We start from the raw sequence: 21,342 nt of genomic DNA, 5'->3' as shown, positions 1-21,342 counted from the left end.
TCCATGGGAGCCAAGCCTTTCTGTCTTGGGTATTTCTGAGATGGAGACTCCATATATGCTCAGGCTTGGCTGGATCAAGGTCCTCCTATGACAGGCATGGTCCACCATGCCTGGTCCTCTGTAGTTGCGATGGTAGATATGTAGCACCATGCTCAGTCATCGGTTTAGATGGTTGTCCTAAACTCAGTTCACAGCAGCCAATTCTTGACCAGAGTTGAAGCTCTGGGTTCGGCCTTGAACCATTGGTCCTCAGTCTTCTCACAGGACAGTTGTGAGGAAACAAGGGATCAATACAAGGGGAACTCTGGGGCAGGGCCAGGCATAGATGGAACGTTCATCAGATAAGTTTCTTGGCAATTCTGTGAGCATATAACAGGAAGATACTTGGAAAGGACTAAGAAGGGGCCTGTTATTTTTCATGCCACAGGTGTGGGATTTGGAAACAAAACATGGCTCTCTTTCATCCTTATCCTATCCCCATAAGGAAGGAGATCCTTCACTATTCAGCTTTGCAGCTGGGGAAAAAGAGGCACGGAAAAGCTGGATGACCTACTACTCATGACCCCCAGATGATAGGAAACTCGGCCTGACTTGTCTGCCATGCTCCCTAGGACAATGGGTGCTATTCAGTTCATTTCTTGTGGTGGGAAGTCCACTTATTGTCAATCGTGAGGCTTAAACTCTGGGCCTGCGCACTGTCCCCAAGCTGCTCAGATCAAGTTTAGGTCTCTACCACTTGAGCCATAACACCATTTCTGGTTTTCTGGTGGTTCTTTGGAGATAAGCATCTCAAAGACATTCCTGCCTGGGCTGGCTCTGAACCATGATCCTCATATCTCAGCCTCCTGTGTAGTTACTATTGTAGGCCTGTGCCACCGGCATCCGGCTTAAGTATAATTCTCTCTCTCTCTCTCTCTCTCTCTCTCTCTCTCTCTCTCTCTCTCTCTCTCTCTCTCTCTGTCTCTCTCTCTGTCTCTCTCTCTCTCAGTAACATGTTGAATGTGTGCTGGAGGTTTTGGCTCAGCGTCCCCATGTGGCTGGGACCCAAGGTGACCCTATCATTCTGGAGGTAGGCTGTGTGTCAGGATCATTTGTGCTTGGACTTTGGAACTAGCTTCCTTAGGTAAGCCCCTCTGTTCCCGGGGTAGACCGTGATGGTTACTCATTGTCAGTCTGTCTGCTGAGTCCTTCCCCACTACCCTCTGCTAAGACAGTTAAAGGAAAGTGGATGAGCAGGCATCACATTTTCCAACTGCACAGCACTATCCCGAGCCTCTGATCCTCACTGCAACCTATCTGGCCAGACCCTAATTATAAGAAACTGAATTCACTCTATGTCTACCTCACATTGCTGCAGTGTGTCACTTCGGGGATAGGGGGCAGTGTGCAGAGTAAAGACCCCAGATCCGACATCTCTTGGGGGACATTTGTTCTGTAACAGCACGAAGTCATTGCTGTGGATAAGGGGGAAGCCAGCATCAGACCGAGCCAGAACAATGCTCAAAGGTAGGTAGGCTATTGAAGTATCAAACCGACCCATGTCTGCTTCCCACTCACCAAAAGGAGGATGCAATGCAGGTAGCCCAGCACTGGCCCTAGGGGACTATAAATGGATGGTGGTGGTCAGATGCCAGTGGCTCTCGCCTGTCATCCTGGCTATTCAGGAGGCTGAGTGCTGATGGTCGTGACTCAGAGCCAGCCTAGGCAGGAGAGTCTGTGAGATTCTTATCTCCCATAAACTACCTCCTCCCCCCCCCCGAAAAAAGCCAGTTGTAGTGCTGTGGCTCAAGTGATAGAGCCTCAGCCTTAAGTAAAAGAAGCTCAGGGATGACACCCACTCCCTGAATCCAAGACCTGGGACTCACAAAAAATAAAATAAATGAATAGTGGGCACATGTTATCTTACTACCAAGAAGGATGGATTCATTCTTCTCTCCAGTACTTGTAACCAAAGTAAGTGGTTTCCCTTGATGTTCCTCTAAACATCTCCTTCTGTCTATTATTTCTCCTGGATTCAGTTGCAGGATAGAATTCAGATCATCCCACTTGATATGACCTTAAGTACCCTCCCCTGCCCACCTTTCTTGGGGTGGGGATCGTGGATGTATTCACCACTGGGTGAAAGAAGCACCAGAGAGTTGGGGGTAGGTATCCCTGAAACTCATACACACATACACACACACAAACACACACACACACACACACACACACACACACACACACACACACACACACACTCACCTAGACCAACTCTGACTAGCCTTTTCCAAAGATACTTTATCTCCTTGGGTTAACTGACCTAGGAGAGGAACTTGATCCCCTATAAATGACTATTTTAAGTAGGGCTTGCTAGTTGACACGAGATAAACAGAAGCTCAAAGGAAAAGTTCTGGACCCTCTCTGGTTCTGGCTCACACTTGACATCCTGGCTCGTTGGTAGGCAGAGATCTGAGGATCAAAGATGGAAGCCAGTCATAAGCTAGAAAGCCGATAAGACTCTTCTCTGCATGGAACCACCAAAAATCCAAACGTGGAGTTGTGGCTCAAGTGGTAGAGTAGCAGCCTTGTGCATGAAAACTCAGAGAGACAGCTCCCAGATCCTCAGTTCAAACCCACACAAGAAATGGCCCCATTTGTTGCCCCCAGACTGCCTGGGCCTCAAATGCCCTCTCACAGAGTGTGATACCGCACTGGTCCCTGGGTAGTGTATCAGAGTCTTCAGAAATTAGGTGGTGAAAAGCAGGCCTTCCCCTTTGTATGCTCTCAACCACACCAGCTTGAGGCAGAGCATGACAAGGCCAGCAGCCTGCAGAGCAGAGAAGATCCCCCTCTACCAGGGTGATTGGAGCAGGCTTCTTAGAGGCAGTACTTTAAAGGGGGTCTTGCTTAACAAGGAGGATGTGACATGTAGCAAAGAGAGAAAAGATGCCATAGATCAAGTACAACATAGCCTACCGTGTTCTTTTCCAGCCAAGGCTGCTGGTTATATACTCAGTATATACGTGCAAGACTGTCCTGAAACAGGCAAAAGGGATCACAGAATAGCTATCCAATGTTGGGATTTTATCTTAGCAGTAGTGGGCTTACCTAGCACACAGGAAACCCTGGGTTCGATTCTTAGGTCCCATATACACAGAAAAACCCAGAAGTGGTACTGTGGCTCAGGTGGAAGAGTGCTCACATCAAGCAAAAGAAGCTCAGGGACAGCACCTGTTCCCCAAGTTCAAGCCCCAGCATTGTCAATGTAAAATTTCACTCCAAGAGATCTGGGTGACAGATGGATGGTGTGCCCTGTAGCACTTAGTAGATCCATCCATGCTTTGTGTCTTCTTCTATGACAGAGGGGATCTGGACACTCTTTCTGCCCTGGGCACCCCTGGACTCGGTTATCAGCAACCCTCCCAAAGGCTTCCACTGAGACATGGAGCAACTGGCCCCAGAAATTCTCAGGTACTGGTTGGGTGTGGCGGGGGGATACAGGGCAGGCCTAAGAAGTCCTAGTAGGTCTGATATGCTCCAGACAACCAGGCCATCCCGAGGAAGCGGATGGGAGCTTAGAAAGGGGAAGTGATGTGAAGGGGGCTCTTTAATGCCCATAGCCCTCCCCAGATTCTGAGCCTCCCTTTGCTGTCCCTGAGGGAGTAGAGGAAGTTCTAGGTGGTAGTGTCTAGAGGAGGACTAGTTGGAATTTGTAAAGAATGAGACACCATAGGCCATGTGCTGATGGCTCATTATGGCTACTCAGGAAGCTGAGATTCAGAAGGTCTTGTATCCCTGCACAGGATGGAAAGTCAAATGAGAGTTTCATTTCTAATCTCCAACCGGAAGTGGTGCCATGGCTCAAGTGGAAGAGCACTGGCCTTGAGCAAAATTCATCATCAGGGACAGTACCCAAGCCCTGAGTTCCAGCCCATCATCCAAAAAAACAAGAAAGAAAGACACCCCTTGCTTGCCAGAGATGGTGAAGGAGTGGGGTTGCTGTGGCTGGACAGCCATTTCTAAGAACTCCCGAAGTTTGCCCAAGTGGGAAGTTACAGCAGGCTGGGCATGTCTTATCAAGAACTCCAGAGGTTTTGGCCTATCGTAGGCAGGGTGTGGGCAAGGTTAGAGTGTAGTGTTGATTATATTCTCTCCAAGCAAGGAGCAATGGCTTTGGATACTGGTGTGAAAGTCTGAAAGTGAAGGGTTGCATGTGCTTTATGGCCTGACAAGTTGGATTTCCCCTGGTTGTAAGAAGGTGGCTGAAACCGGGCACTGCCAGTATCTCACAACTATCATCTTTGCTACTCAGGAGGCTGAGATCTGAGGATCACGGTTCAATGCCAGCTTGGGTAGGAAAGTCTGTGAGACTTTATCTCAAGTGAAGTACCAGAGAACTGGAAGTAGTGCTGTGGCTCCAGTGGTAGAGCACACACCTTCAGCTGAAGAGCTGAGGGATGGCAAGCAGGCCCAAAGTTCAAACCCCATGACCAACAACCAAAATAATGTGGCTGAGTTTTCTTCATAGTAGTGTGTACAGTAGGAAATGCCATGCTGTTTTATGAGCCATTCCAGAAGTGTGAGAGGCTCTGAGTTTTGTCAACATTCGGTCTGAGGATGGTAGTACCATCTTCTCAGAAGTTGGGATGTTCAGTTGCTCAGGGACTGCTGAGGCCTTGGGCTACCTGTGTGTGTGTGTGTGTGTGTGTGTGTGTGTGTGTGTGTGTGTGTGTATGTGTGTGTGCATTTTTCCCTCATCATTCTCTGCCCACTTCCTTGGTGCTTGTCTGCCTCTTCCTGACCTTGGATGGTGCCCTTCCTCAACAGCAACCCTGTCTTTAGTCATGGTCTACAATGAGTCCTAAATTGCCAGAGACCTGAATGCATATCCCAGCTTTTCCTTGGGACCCAAGTCCGGCTGTCCATATCTTTGTCCTCATCCAGGGAATTCTGGGTCCTCAGTGCCGGCTAGCATATGTTCTCTCCTGCCTCTGGGGGGGCAGGGTCAGTCATGCTGTTTCCTGTCCTTTTCTCAGCTGGATTCCTGGCTGCATGTCCCACTCCCAGCAGGCTGGTAGTGGTGTGGAGGAAGGGTGGTTGCCAGTGTCTCTGGCCAGCTCGACCTTGATAGCTGACTGAAGGCTCCCCAAACAAGGATAATCTGGGGATACATGAGAAGTGAGGCCAAGGTGGCATGGATGTATTGTTCAATGTCTAGGAAATGTCAACGTACCTTATCTTAGGCAAATTTATCTTCTGTTCCAAGCTGGGCCTCTCAGGTCCTTCTAGACAATTCTGGATGCCCAGAATACAAAGGCATATACTTTAGATTCCAGGGCCAGGGAACTGGGCAATGAGAGAATGGTATAGCCAGTACCTCAATGTTCTGGGGCATTAGTTTTGACCTGGATGAGCTGAGCTAGAAATGGGGGCAGTCCCGAGTCATAATCAAAGTAAACTGTCAAGCCAGATCAAGTGGTTTCTCCCTAAGTCCTTCTTGGACTGAGGGGCTTGGGCCATGGCAGTAAGTTCCATGGAACCTGCCCCTCGATCTCAACATGGGGCTGCAGTATCAAGGGAAGGACACTAGGGTTGCTCCTTGGTAGTCGGCCATGATTGCAGACCTTCATCTGCCCCTCTTCCCCAAGCACTAGCAAGGAATGCAGGGCACCGAGACCTTGGACTCCTGGGATAGTGACTGCTACAAGCAGCAGCCAGTTGGCTGTGGATTCCTGAGCCTACAAAACTTTCATGAGCCCAACTCAACACCTGCCCAAGGTCTGACTGACAAATTTGCACTCTTGTGATACTCGTGTGACTGAGCATTATCTGGTGTAATATCTTACAGCTCCTGCCCTTTTTGGCCCAGAACCATGGTCTGAGACTGATTTACTGTTTGGATCCACATTGCACCCATGACAGATGCCATTATGATGATCTTCATGCCCCAAGGCTTGATACGTCTCTGGTACTCTGGCCTGCTCTGTAGGCAATGGCCTCTAAATAGGCTGCTACCAAGACTTGTAGGACACCTAGACATTAGGAGACCCTCAGGGGCCCACTGGAAAGAACTCTGTCTAGAGCTATAGAGTAAGTTCCAAGCAGGCCAGGTGTTGGTCATGGGGCTTGAACTCTGGGCCTGTGCGTTGTCCCCCAGGTCTTCACCTTACAACTTGAGCCACAGAGCAACTTCCGGGTTTTCTGTAGGTTCCTTGGAGATCAGAGTCTACCATACTTTCCTGCCTGGGCTGTCTTTGAAACCTGATCCTCACATCTCAGCCTCCTAAGGAGCTAGGAGGACAGGCGTGAGTAGTAGCACTCTACTACTTGAACCACAGCTCTACTTCCGGCTCTTTGGTTGTTTAATTGGAGAAAAGTGTCTCATATTGACTTTCCTGCTTGCAATTGGGATCCTCAGATCTCATCCTTCTGAGTAGATTACAGGGTTGAGCCACCAGCACCTGCCCTCTACCCTACCTCTTACCTATAATCTCGGCCCTCCTCTGAGTCCCAGAAGAATATGTCTCACCAGGCTCAATTTTTTTTGCCAGTCTTGAGGCTTGAACTCAAAGCTCATACCTGGGACAGACTCTAAACATGTGAAGACTGTGACAAATGCTTCCATTTAATTATGTATCATATTTCAACACTTAATAAAATGTTCATTAAAATGAATCAATGCCCAAAATTATTTTGAATAATTTTATAATAGATGTGCAAAATATAATATGTGTATAACAATACTAAATACAATAATCAATAAATTAATCAAAGAAAAATAAATACAAAATCAATAATAAAAATCATAATATGAAATTAACATGCATATATAAGTATATTTCAGGTATTACACATTTATAGAAATATTTCTTCCATTGCAGGGCCTTCATTCAGGCCCTGGGAACTCTATCCTGAATTTCTTTTCCTCAAGGACAATGAGCTTCGCATTCACCCATGGTGCAAAAGAGTTATCTGGACGGTGAGCTCAAAAACTAGCAATGGCAGAAATACCAGGCCCAGTTCCAAGAGAGTGACTTAAGTTTTTAAATGGAAGCAGTTATGTTTATTCAGTTCCATACTGAACATTAAAAAAGCAGTGTAGAGTTTTGTACAGCTATTCAAACATCCTTCCCTTACCTGCAAAGTGCTTCTCTGAGAACTACATTGTTTCTCTTTTTTGTACATTTTTTATTGTAAAAATGTTCTACAGAGGGGTTACAGTTCCAGGAGCAAAGTAATGAGTACATTTCCTATTGAGCATTGTTTACTCCTCCTGTGTTTTCCCCCTACCATCCCTTCCCTCCCATCTCCACAACTACCTCCCCCTGCCGAGATCAGTGACTTAGTTTTTCATTTTAGTTTTGCATGGGGTTTGAACTCAATTAATGGCAACTCTTTGCTCACACTGCAACAGATTTACCAAGACCCTGAGATCAAATCCCAGGCTAGGAAAGAAAACTGGCAAAAATTCCAAACCAGGGAGTTTCATTTTTTTAATTTAGTTAAATAGTTAATTTTTATATGTTCTTTTTTTTCTTTTTTCTTTGGGCCAAGCATGGGGCTTGAACTCAGGTCGTGGAAACTTTGCTTCAGCTTGGATCTCGCTTGGCTGAGGTCCACTTATTGGACCCATAGCCAATCATGAGATCCTGGGCCAAGAGGACTTTCAGGAAGAAAAAAAATTTGGAAGCACAAAAAGTGGTGAGCTGCAGAGAGCTGGGGTTTTATGATTTTTTTTTCTTTGCACAGTGACCATCCTGGGTCTGAATGGCAAAGCTGCAAAGTGGACCTGACCTGCCATTGCTGGTGGTTGGTGGGCTATCAATGAGGCCATAGGCTAACCTGTCAACATAGGCCCTGGGTTCAAATCCCAGTCCTGACACAAATAGCAGGAGATCACAAGAGACTCATACCTATGCATAGGAATACCGATTGAAAAAATAGTTTAAGCATCTGTGTACTCTAAAATTGGATGCAATAATCCTAGCATGCTGATTGATCTTAATTAATAGTTTATTAATCGTGAAAAGAATAATAATCCTTCAATGGCGGTTTAATAAATAACTAAGAGTTGGTAGGAACATAGTAGGTGTCTTTCTATCATAGAGAAATGGCTATGGAACTCTTCACCAATATATATATATATTTGTATACCTCTGTCTGCCTATCCATGTATCACTGTTTTGGCCAAATCTGGGGGTCGATCTAAGAGCCTGGGAACCATCTGACATCTTCATTGGCTAGAGGCTGCCATGCTCAAACTCACCCAATCATGAATTGGGCCTGCTAGGCACTAAGTTCAGATCCTGGCACTGCCAGGCATGATGGAGAACACATCTAACATTTGGATGTTATGTGATAGGATGTAAACAATGTAATAAATGGTATAGGTGTCATCAGAGTCAATAAAATAAATTCTAAATAAATGAATGAAACAAGAAATAAAATAAATAACCACACCAAACACAATATGGACTGAACATCTGTACGGAAGTATAAATCCTATCTTTAAAATATATATGAGGGCTGGGAAGGTGGCTCTGTGGTAGAGCCCTTGCCTTGCATGCATGAGGCCCTGGGCTCGATTCCTCAGCACCACATAAGCAGAAAAAAAAAGCTGACAGTGGTTATCCATGTCAACCCAGTTATATCTATCATCATATACTTAAAAAAATACAAAATACACCCATGAATAGCATATAAATAAAGAGAGTAACTACACTCAATGCACAATGCAGTCCAAACACGGATGTGAATATAAATCCCATGTTTCAATTATCATTGAGGACTATTTTGGCCTCCTTGGGGCTCGATCTCAGTTCATGGGAATGGCCCAGCTCCTTAGTGGCTCACAGTCTGGTGTGATCACGTGGACCCATTGGGCAGTTGGGCCTCCTAGGCCCAAAGTTCGAATCCCAGCATTGCCAAAAATTAACCCTGATGTGAGAAGCCAGTTGTTGCACCTGTTTTCTTGTATTGTGCAAGCTATCGATCTCAGGTAGGAAGGAATATGTATACACAACTCTATACTCATGGGAATAGGTTGTCATCCAGTTCACAACAGTTATATCTGTTATCCTATACTCAAGGAAATACACAATACATCAATGAATAAGACACAAAACAAAGAGAATGACTACACCAAATGCAAGATGCTGCTCAAACATGTTTGGAAATATAGAGCCTCTATTTAATTATGAATTTAGGACTATATTGGCCCCCACCAGGGCTCTATCTCAGGTCCCAGGAATGGCCTAGTTCCTTAGTGGCTCACAGCCTGGTGTGCTCACCATGACCCATTCACCAATTGGGCCTGCTAGGCTTTGAGTTCAAATTCCTGCACGACCAAAAGATTCATTCTGATGTGAGAAGCCTATGGTGGCACATGTTTTCCTGTCCTGAGAATGTCCTGGGTCTCATTGAGGATGGAGAATGCTATATAGGCAACTCTTAGCCATGGGAATAGGTTGTCATCCATGTCAGCAGACTTATATCTATCACCCCATATGCAATAAAATACACAATACATCCATGAATAAGACAAAATAGAACGAATAACTACACTGAATGCAAGATGTATACCACACCTGTAGGTAAAGAGAAATCCTATGTTTAAAAATGGTGAGCTTGCTATTTTGTCCAGTGCTGGGGCTTCAAATCAGTCCCTGCACCAGGCCTGACATTCTAGTCTTCAAAGATGGTGAGCTTCCCCTTGCCCCACAGTGCAACAGAGTTACCCAGACCTGAGCTCAAATCCCAGTACTGACAAAATTTCATCCTGATGTCAGAAGCCAGTCATTGTGCCTTTTATCCTCTCCTGTGAAAGTCCTGGGTCTCAAATACGATGGAGAATGCATAAACCACCCTGTAACCATCGGAACAGGTTGTCATCCATGTCAGCACAGTTATATATGTCACCACACTTATTAAAATACACAATACCTCCATGAATTAGAGACAAAATAAGGAGAATAATTGCACTGAACACAAGATGCTGTCCACACATGTATGTCAATATAGATCCTATGTTTAAATTATGAATGTATGACTATATTGGACCACCCTGGGGATCAAGGTGAGATTCTGGGAATGGCCACACTCCTTAGTTGCTCACTGGTTTGTATGATTATCTTGACTGATTGGCCAATTGGTTTTGATCTGCCCTGAGTTCAGATCCCAGCACTATGAACAAGTGGATCGTGGAGAGTGTGAAACTTTTTTCCTTTTCTCTGAGAATCCTGGGAGTCAGGTATGATGGAGAACATTTCTACAAATCTAGATGTTCTGTGATAAGTTTTCATCAATGTAATAAATAGAATGGTTTTCATCATAGTAAAATCAATGGTAAATAAATGAATGAAACAAAAGATACAAGGAACAACCACACCAAACCTGTATGGACTGAACATCTATAGGTAAGTATAAATCCTTTGTTTACAATATATATAAATAGTATGTTTATACTGGGTCTTGAATTCAGGACTGGTGAACAGGCCTGACTTTTTTATCTTCATGTAAGGTGATCTTCCCCTTCATCCACATTGCTGCAGATTACCCAGATCCTGAGTTCAAATCCAAAGCCTGTAAGAATAAATTGTGTGAATTGCAAGCCAGGGAGCTAATTTTTTTTCTCAGCATGGGGCTTGAACTCAGGTCGTGGCAAGTCCGCCTCATCTTCGATCACCCTAGGATGGGGTGAAGCCACTGGACACGCAGGTGCTCCTGTGATCCTAGAACCCCAGGTATTGCAGGGAAAACAATGCCTTTTACGTTTTCTTCCTTTGCAGTGACCCTTCTGGGTCTGAAAGACACTGTTGCAAAGGGTACTTCACCTTCCATTGCTGAAGGCTGACAGATTATCATGGAAGCCATAGGCCCATGTAGCAACATAGGTCCTCATTTCAAATCCCCGTCCTGACACCAACCAATGGCAGGAGATACTAAGAAACTGGTTCCCATCCAAAGGAATGACACTTGAATTTTGTCAGTGTCACAGTTGAATGAGTTCCTCGTGCATGATGATCCTATAAAATTAAACAGCATCATTTCAGAAGGCTGGTTGATTTTATTTAATATTTATGAAGCATTAAAAGAATATTATTACTTACAGGAGCACAATAATTTCAGGACACTGAGTGCTTTCATTAATAGTTTAAGGACTTAAACAATAACATTAATTACATGGACACATAATGAATACTCAGGAATTGGTAGGAATATAGTCTATATAACTGAATAATGTATAGACATCTCTGGCCCTCTATAAAGATATGTATTTATTAGCATACTGCCATCTGCATGTCAATCTGTTCTGGTTTTGTTAAGCCTTAGGGCTCGTTCTCAGGTCTTGGGAACATCCTGTCAGCTCAAATTGCCCCAGGATAGCCTGTTGACACTCACCCATTCTGCTTACTTCACAGGATTCTGGCCACACCCCCATTCTTTCATGCTTCTTTCTGACCAATTGGATACAGGAATGCTGGCCATGCCCATATTCCATGCTGCCTGGCAGAACTGGGATACCCTCTGTTAGTTTACACCACTACCAGTAGTTGAGGAATATAGAGGTGGCTGAGTGATAAGGAAGAGATTTGAGGTGACTGTGGAGTATAGTAGGAAATTGATGCTCCCACCCTCACCTGGTCCCTTCCTTCCCTTCATGTGTTGCCTGGTTTCAAACCTCAGGCAATGGCGTGCTGCCAGCAAGCCTAAATCACCGACCTGGTCCCTGCCCCTAGTCTTCTGCTCTGGGCCTATGTGTCCGCAATGCTGCTGCCATCGCTGCTGCCCCACTTGGAGGAGCTGCCAACAGCTTCTCTCAGCAGCACAGGTGAGTGGCCGCCCCAACACTAATTCAACCCGGGTCAAACACCCCTCTGGGGGCACCATGACCCCCTTACTTGTTTCCTCTCCCCGGCTCTGATGAGAGACCTTCCTGTCTTGAGCATTTCTGAGATAGAAACTAAATATATGCTCAGGCTGGGCTGGATTGCGGTCCTCCTGTGAAAGATATGCTCGACCAGGCCTGCTCCTCTCTAGTTGGAATGGTAGACATGTGGCACCATGCTCAGTCGTTGGTTTAGATGGATTATCCCAAACTCAGTCCACAGCAGCGGATTCTTGACCACAGGTGAAGCCCTTTTTAAGGCCTCAGACATTGAACCTCATTGTCCTCACAGGACAGTTGTGAGGAAACATGGGATTTATACAGAGATATCTCTGGAGAATGGCTAGGCAGAGAGGGAGAGGCCTTCAGATAAGGTTTTGGCAATTCTGTGAGAATATGACAGGAAGATACCAGAAAGGGATCAGGTGGGGCCTATTATTAATATTGCAACAGGTGTGGGATTATGAACTCAAACATGGCTCTCTTTCATTATTACCCTATCTGCATGAGGAAGGGGATCCTTCACTTTGTTCAGTTTTGCAGTTGGGGAAACCGAGGCACAGAAAACCAGGTGACCTACTAATGACCTCAAGTTCACAGGAAGCTCAGCCTGACTTCTCTACCATGATCCCTAGGACAATGGATGCTATTCAGTCCACTTCTTGTGGTGGAAAGTCCACTTCTTTCCAGTCATGGGTCTTGAACTCTAGGATTGGGCACTGTTCCCGAGCTCCTCAGCTCAAGGCTAGCACTCTAACACTTGAGCCCACAGTGCCCCTTCCATTTTTCTGGTGGTTCTTTGGAGATAAGATTCTCACAGACGTTCCTGCCTGGGTTGTCTATGAACCATGATCCTCATATTTCAGCCTCCTGTTTAGTTAGTATTAGAGTTCTAAGCCACTGGCACTGGATTTAACTGTATTCTGGTTCTCTCTCTCTCTCTCTCTCTCTCTCTCTCTCTCTCTCTCTCTCTCTCTCTCTCTCTCTCTCTCTCTCTCTCTCTCTCTCTCTCTCTCTCTCTCTGTCTGTCTCTCTGTCTTTCTCTCTCTCTCAGGAACTGGTTGAATAGGTGCTGTAGGAGGTGGCCTAATTTCCCCAGGTGATTGGAACCTAAGATGGCCTACTCACTCTGGAGGTGGGCTGTGGGTCAGAGCTGTTTCACTCAGCATGTTGATACATCTCAATGAGTTAAGCCCTCTGTGCACTTGCTAGACTGTGAGGGTTATTCATTGTCCATCTAGCCATATTGCATTTATTTTATTGTATTCTTTCTGCATCATTTTCTAGCACATGGCCAATATTATGGTACATAATTATGGAATTAAAATGTAATGTCAACATAAGAAAGTCATTTAGGGTTCTGGGAATGTAGCTTCATGATACGGTGATTGAATAGCATGCATGAAACCCTGAGTTCAATTCCTCAGTACCAAATGAAAAGAAAACCACTGGAAATGGTGCTGTGCCTCAAGTTGTAGAGTGATAGACTTGAGCAAGAAAAAAATTCATGAATTATTTCCTAGCCCTGAGTTTAAGCCCCTTGACTAGCAAAACAAAACAAAACAAAACAAAACCAAAAAATATTGAGTTAGTAAACACAAAATAAGGAACTCATACTTGGAATATATAATTGCTCCTCCATAGTGACATGCCACGCCACATACACTTGGTTGAAACTTCTGGAAAAAAGGTTCTGGACAGGAGAGGAGCCTGGCATAGACTCAAGCCCCAGGCATCCCCCAGGAGTTGGTGAAGAACTGGATTCCCTAGAGAAGACAATCTGGTCAGACTTAACCCATTGTTCTCTGAGAAAGAGAAGTTCCAGTGTGACTGCTGCTCACCACAGTGACCCAGGGCCCAATGGCAGGATGCCTGCCCTGTGCCCTGACAAGTCCCACCTGGGAGAGCTTCTGTCCTGCCTCCAGGCTAGTTCAGGCATGCCATTGTACACAACAACCCTTGTTTCCTCCTCTAACAAGCAGCTCAATATCCAACAACCATGGGAATTCAGTCCGAGAGGCACAGGCACAATGGAGTGGAAGCTGCCGAAGCAAGCATTTGGAAAGATGCAGAGATCACAGCAGGCAAAGCAGACATAAAGATGTGTCTGCAAGGAGTCTTTAGCTGGGTTAAGCAAAGAGAGGCCAGTGCAGGTGGGTGGAGCACTTCCATAAAGCTGCCTGTGGTGGATAGATGGCTTCTGATTTGACATAGGCAAAAGAATAAGGGGCTGCAAATTCAATGAATAGTCTCTGGCCTGAGAAACAAACGCTTAAGTTTCTGCACTTCCAGTGGTTCCTAGTTTCTCCAGCTGAGTGTACATTTTTCTGTGGCCGGTTGGTGCCACGCCACCTTCTGCGGAGTCTGCATGAGAGATTGCGTTAGACAAAGAGCTTCAAGGAAGCATGCCTGCAGGGAAGGGGTGTTGGTTCAAGGCTTCCCATACACTTGGCTGCACCATTATAGCCTCTACCTCTATTCTTACTATATTCTTGGCTGTACATTCATTGCCTTTATTCTCGTTTTGGCTATTTTTCTATTGATCCACGAACAGAGCATGTTGTATCTTTCCAGTCCAATAGAGATGGCTTCTCTAAGTAGTAAAGACTAAAACCAAAGTTTAAATGTGGGCAATGCCCCATCAATCTATCATTTGATGTGATGTTGCCTCTAGAAACTCCTACAACTTCACAAGTGGTTTTGCAGCTCACGCATAGTAAATATAGAGACTTAAAATTTCCAGATATGTCCAACAGACAAAATCAATGAATTAAACTAAGTTAGAAAGAGTTATCCCAGTAGTTCAGAGAGTTTTTTTTTTAAAGCAACCTCTGATTAAAAAACAAAAAGAAAGATTCTCCCAACAGTTATGATTAAGTTTAGTTCAACTTATGTTATAGGGAATAGATGGTGGTTTCACACAAAATATAAAGTTAGTAACATCATATTTCCTGAACCAACTGAAGAACCATGTCCTTATACATCAGCTTATGAAGATGAATAGAGTTGGATAAAAATAAAAATAAAAAGATTACAATATAAGCACAGCCCTGTCTTAGGTTTGTTTATTATTAAACATAAAAAGGCTGAATAGATGACACATTCTATTAAACAATATGCTAGACTTGTTTCGCACCACTTAGCTTAAACAGTTGGTGGGATAATCATCAATTTTCATGTAATTCATCAATGCTTTGCCTTTAAAAAATTGATTACGTGTTGAAATAAACAAAGAATCTATGTCACAATCACACACTGTATAAAAATGTTAATTCTCCTCAAAAAAGATACACTTAGATGCAACTCTTTTGAGTCTGTCTATTTGTCACTTCCCCGACTCCTTGCCCACCTATCCCGAGATCCCTGTCCCGTCGGTCCCAGTGCTCGGGCCTAGCTGGTCCATTGTAGGTGGCGCCCAACGAGGGGCTCGAAACCACACGCAGCTTGGAGCTGTACAGACAGTTCTCAGGAAGGTGAGCTGTCTTTTCTCTTTCTCTCATTATTTTTCAAGCAAAGGATAGGACCTTGTCAGAGCACTGCAGGCTCCCTGATAAAGGCTGATCAGGATAAGAAAACGAGCAGGTATTTAAAATCATGGGGCATTCCCAGTCAAGAAATAAGGAATTATTTCTCTCTGTGCTAAAACATATGTTGGATAGTAGGAGTAATCATGTTTCTAAAAAGGCTCTTGTGGAGTTTTATGAGTTTGTTTTAAAGGTTTCACCCTGGTTTCCTGAGGAGGGAAGCTTGTCTCTGCAAGACTGGAAGAAAGTTGGAGTGGAAATAAAAAGGTACTATAAAAAACATGGCCCTAAAGAAGTCCCTCCACCTGCTTTTTCATTGTGGTTACAGGTAAAGGACATGCTTACAGATAAGATCGAGATGGAACTCTTAGCTGAACAAGCTCCATCTGAAAATAATGATGAGACTGTCCCTTTAACCTCTGGTAATGGGAAAAATGACAAAAATTATAATACTATAAACAAGTTGGAAGCATTACCTGATGATGATTGCTATGAAGATAACATTAATTGTTGGGAAACATATGAAGGGTAAGTTGATTATGATGAAGGAGAAGATTGTTTTAGGAAAAATAAAATAAAAAGAGTTCCTATGGTGTTTACCTCTGCTCCTTCTGCCCCTCCTCCCTTTAACAAGGAAGTAAGAAATAGAGCTCACCCCAGAGTTTTATCTCCAGGATTTATGGGAGCAATACAAGAGGCCCGTCAGTAAGGTGTTCCTCTTTTGGCTTTCCAGTAGTTGTGTATGATGATGCTCCTCCTGATTGGAAGCCTCTTCCAATAAAGACTCTTAAGGAGCTTCAAACTGCTGTCAAGACTAGGGGATCATCTTCTCCTTATACTCTTCAAATATTTGACATGGTATGAGGCATGTGGTTAACGCCTTATGATTTGTTCCAAACCACAAAATCTGTCCTCAGCCCAGGACAATATTTATTGTGGAGAACTGATTATGAGGATGGAGCTAGAGAAATAGTACAAAAACCAATTGTTAAAAGGGGAGGCACTAAACCAACCATGGGCATGTTGATGGGAAGAGGTGAATATACTACTCCTTCTAGTCTAACAGATATACCTAAAGAAATGCTTATTGAAATATCAAAATTAGCAGTAGCAGCCTGGAAAAGGTTACCACCAGCTGAAGGCAAAACCACAGTTTTAGCTGGTATTCAGCAAAAACTAGATGAGCCGTATGAAGAATTTGTGTCTAGACTAGAAGAAGCCTTGCAGAGAATGCTTCCCCCCTCTGAAGGAATAGAGCTATTGCTCAAACAATTGGCATAGGAAAATGCAAACTCACTATGTAAAGAACTCATAAGACCCATAAGAAAGACGGGATCATTGCAAGATTATGTGAAAACATGCATATAGGCCTTACCAGCTGTCATTCAAGGAATGGCATATGCTGCAGCAATGAAAGGAGAACCATTCAGTGATTATGTACAAAAATTACATAAGACACGACCCCAGGCCGGAAATGGGATCTGTTTCTCATGTGGCCAGTCAGGACACATGAGTAAAGATTGCCAACAAAAGCAAAATAAACCTAGTAACAGTAAGAAGGGTAAAGTGCCCAGACTTTGTCCACGATGTAAGAAAGACAATCATTGGAAAAAGGAGTGTAGATCAAAATATCATAATGATGGAACTCCCCTAATAGCAGAAGAAAAGGAGACAAAATACGGGAAGAGGGGCGCTCCCTCAGACCCGTAAATGAAAGAGGAAACACCTACTGTTACACAAAATTCCCCTAAGGGATCAGTTCCATTAAATCCCTTGCCTCCTCCTTTTATAGTACGGGATTTGCCAAGAGCTACTCCAGGAAGTGCAGGGTTAGATCTGGCAGTAAAAAGAGATTACATTATCTCTATCATGGATGGCATTCAGTTAATAGACACTCGAGTTCATGATCCTTTAATTAAAGGAACTGTGGGCTTGATAATTGGTAGAAGCTCAAATTATAAGAAAAATTTTGAGGTATTACCGGGAGTAGTTGATGTAGATTATCAAGGGGAAATTAAAGTAATGGTAAGGTCTTTAAAAGAAAATATACAAATACATAAAAATCAAAGAATAGCTCAAATCCTAAAACAAGATCGAGGGACTGGAGCTTTCGGTTCCACAGAAATTGTGGCCTGGGTACAATCTATTTCTAAGGATCGACCCATGATAACTATAAAAGTAGATGGAAAACCTATTTAAGGTCTTTTCGTTACCGGAGCAGACCAAACATGTATTGCAGGAAAAGACTGGCCCTCACCTTGGATAATTATGAAGACAGAAGCTATATTAATGGGATTGGGTATGGCTAACAATGTTGCCCAAAGTTCAAAAATCTTAAAGTGGGAGTGTGAAAATAGACTTGGAAACTTTCAACCTTATATTATATATTCTTTGCCCTTTACATTATGGGGCAGAGACTTTATGCAAAACATGGAATTAAAATTAGTTACTTCAGAATCTTTTAATGTAAATTTTTTTCATAGGGACCACTGATGAAAAGTTTGCTGATGCAATATCATGGAAAAATGATCAGCCTGTGTGGGTTGATCAGTAGCCCCTAACACAAGAAATGATACAGGCTGTAGAACAATTGGTAAATGAACAATTACAAAAAGGACATTTAGAGGAATCTAATAGTCCTTGGAATACTCCAATTTTTATAATTAAAAAGAAATCTGGGAAATGGAGGTTGTTACAAGACCTCAGAGCGATTAATAACACCATGCATGACATGGGGGCTCTTCAGCCAGGACTTCCATCTCCTGTGGCTGTTCCTAAAGGACATTATATAATAGTCATTGATTTACAGGATTGCTTTTTTATAATAAAATTGGATCCTAATGATTCTCAAAGATTTGCATTTAGTGTGCCCTCATTTAATTTGAAAATGCCCTGGCAGAAATATCAGTGGAAGATCTTGCCACAAGGCATGAAAAATTCTCCTACATTGTGTCAAAAATCTGTGGATAAAGCTTTAGAAAAAACTAGGGAAGAGTTTTCTAATGCTTATATGATTCATGATATGGATAATATATTAATAGCTGCTGAAAGTAAACATTTAACAGAACAAATTTTAAAACATATGATTGAACAATTAACCAACTTTGATTTGCTTATTGCCCCAGATAAAATTCAACATAATAAAACTTTAAATTATTTAGGAAAAATAATACATGATGATTACATCATGTCACAAAAATGAGTATTAGGCTAGATAAATTCAAAACATTAAATGATTTTCAAAAATTATTAGGAAATATAAATTGGGTTAGACCCTATTTAAAAATTGCCACAGGAGAATTACACCCATTGTTTGAAGCCCTGAAAGGGGATTCTAAATTTAAATGTAAGAGACAATTGACTCCAATAATGTTAGAAAAATTTCCTTGGTGGAAGAAAAGTTACAACAAGCAAAAGTGGTCCAATTGGACTATAACAAAGATTGGGATTTTATAATATTAAAGACATCCTATACTCCTACTGGATGTTTGTGGCAAGATGGAGTTCTGGAATGGCTTCTCTTGCCTCACACTCAAACAAGAATGGTAGCTTCTTATGTATACTTGTGCAGTCAACTCATTGTCAAGGCAAGGAGTAAGTCCTGAGAGTTATTTGGGAAAGAAATGCATAATATAGTTAAACCTCATAATAAACAACAATTAAGGATATTATTACAAAATGATGATAATTGGATATTAGTATTATTAAATTATACAGGACAAGTAAAATTTCATGTTCCTCAACAACTTTTATTAAAATTTGTGGAAGAGGTAGAAATCATTTTTCCATTAGTGGTAACCACAACACCTTTAGAAGATGCCCTAACAGTTTCTACTTATGGGTCCTCAAATGGAACTTCGATGGTATACATTCCAGACCACCCCCCTATTATCAAAATGGGATCTGATATATCAGCGCAACAGGCAGAAATTATTGCTGTAATTTTAGCCTTAACCACATTTCCCCAGCAGCTTAACATTTACACAGATTCTAAGTATGTCGTTAACTTTTTTCCAACCATAGAGACAGCTCTTTTATCAGGACAATCAAAAATTATAGACTTGTTACAACAGTTACAAAAATTAATTCAACTTAGAAAAGAAAAAAATTATTTATTAGACATATAAGAGGACATACAAATTTACCAGGTCCTCTTGCATTTGGAAATATGATGGCTGATTTATTAACTAAAGAAACCATCATCTGTAATGCATTGGAAGTAGCACAAAAGAGTCATGCAATGCATCATCCAAATGCATTAGCCTTGAGAATAATGTTTAGCTTAACTAGAGAACAGGCTAGGAAAATTGTAAAAAAATTGTGATTATTGTCCAGATGTATACCACCCATTAAAATTAGGAGTTAATCCTCGAGGGCTTAAACCTCAGGTTCTCTGGCAAATGGACGTTACTCACATCCCAGGATTTGGAAAAGTGTCTTATGTACATGTAACTGTAAATACCTTTTCTCACATAATGCACGCTTTAGCTCATAAAGGAGAAGCAATAAAAGATGTTATACAACATCTAATGACTTGCTTTCAAGTTATGGGTCTTCCCAAAAGACTAAAAACTGATAATGCACCTGCTTATACTACACAAGCCTTTAAAAATGTTGTGTAATGTGGAATATAGAACATATTACAGGGATTCTGTATAACCCTCAAGGTCAAGCAATAATTGAAAGAAGTCACCAAATACTAAAAATCCAGTTACAGAGGCAAAAAGAGAGGAATCAATATGACTCCCCCTATCAAGCATTACAACATGCTTTATTTCTAATAAATCACCTTAATACTAATGAACAAAATCTTACACCTATGCAAAAGCATTGGGGCGAAATTGGATTAAACTTCATCCAAAAGTTAAATGAAAAGATTTGCTCACAGTCACATGGAAAGGACCCGATATATTAATCACCTCGGGAAGAGGGTATGCATGTGTGTTTCAACAGGATGCCGAGTCACCTATCTGGATTCCTGACCGACTCGTGCGCCCCTACAATAATAAGAGAAACCAAGAAAACAAAGCAAAAGAAGCAGCAGAAGCTCAAAAGGCTTCAACTTTCTCCTCAACAGGTGAAGAAAACAAAAGAAGTCCAACCACCAACCTGGGGACAAATTAAGACGCTCAGAGGAGATTGTGCAGAGGAGATTGTGGTTTCTACAGGAAAGACTATCACTGCTAAAAATATGTTTCTTGCTATGCTTATCATTATATCTGTGCAGACAGTCTGTTTCAGGAGAACAATACTGGGCATATGTTCCTAATCCTCTTCTACATCCCGTGGGATGGGGGGATGAGGATGTAATGAAAGTAATGACAAATAATAGTGGCCTGTTAGAGGAGCTGGAGGACTATTCTGCTTTTCATATGACTTCTCAAACAATTAACGATGAAGGAATGACAGATACTACTCCAATTTGTATAATGCTATCAGGAAAAAAATCTCCCCGGGTGTTTGCCTATAAACTATAGTACATTTTTGACTGATGCCCCTGATCAATCCAATAATAAAAAGTTCAAAAAAGGATTGATGTGTGACACCCCTGATCAATTTAGTGATAAAAAGTTCAGAAAATAGACTGATGTGGGAAATTGGTATGATGACATTAGGCTTTCATATATATAATGAATCCTTTGTTATTCCCAAGAAAAATATACATTTAGATAACTGCTTACAAAAATATCATGACAAAGATCAATTTTTGGATGCATTAATTACCTCACCAAAGTGGTTGGATTGTGGATTACAAAAGGCCTCTTTATTACAATCCTATGGGACACCAGATAGTATTTTTGATTTTTCTATTGCTAATCCCGATTATGAATATACCACCTACTTAAAATAAAATTCACAAAAGTTTAATGGCTATGTTCCTGATACATACGGGGAACCTTTAAAAAGATGGTTCACTCCAGGGTGGGTGGCTCCCATTTTGGTGAGTCACTC

The sequence above is a fragment of the Dipodomys merriami genome, unplaced genomic scaffold (genome assembly GCF_024711535.1).
Source record: "Dipodomys merriami isolate MVZ:Mamm:240054 unplaced genomic scaffold, mDipMer1.0.p SCAF_310, whole genome shotgun sequence".
In the NCBI taxonomy this organism is placed as follows: Eukaryota; Metazoa; Chordata; class Mammalia; order Rodentia; family Heteromyidae; genus Dipodomys; species Dipodomys merriami.
This window is presented reverse-complemented; position numbering follows the sequence as displayed.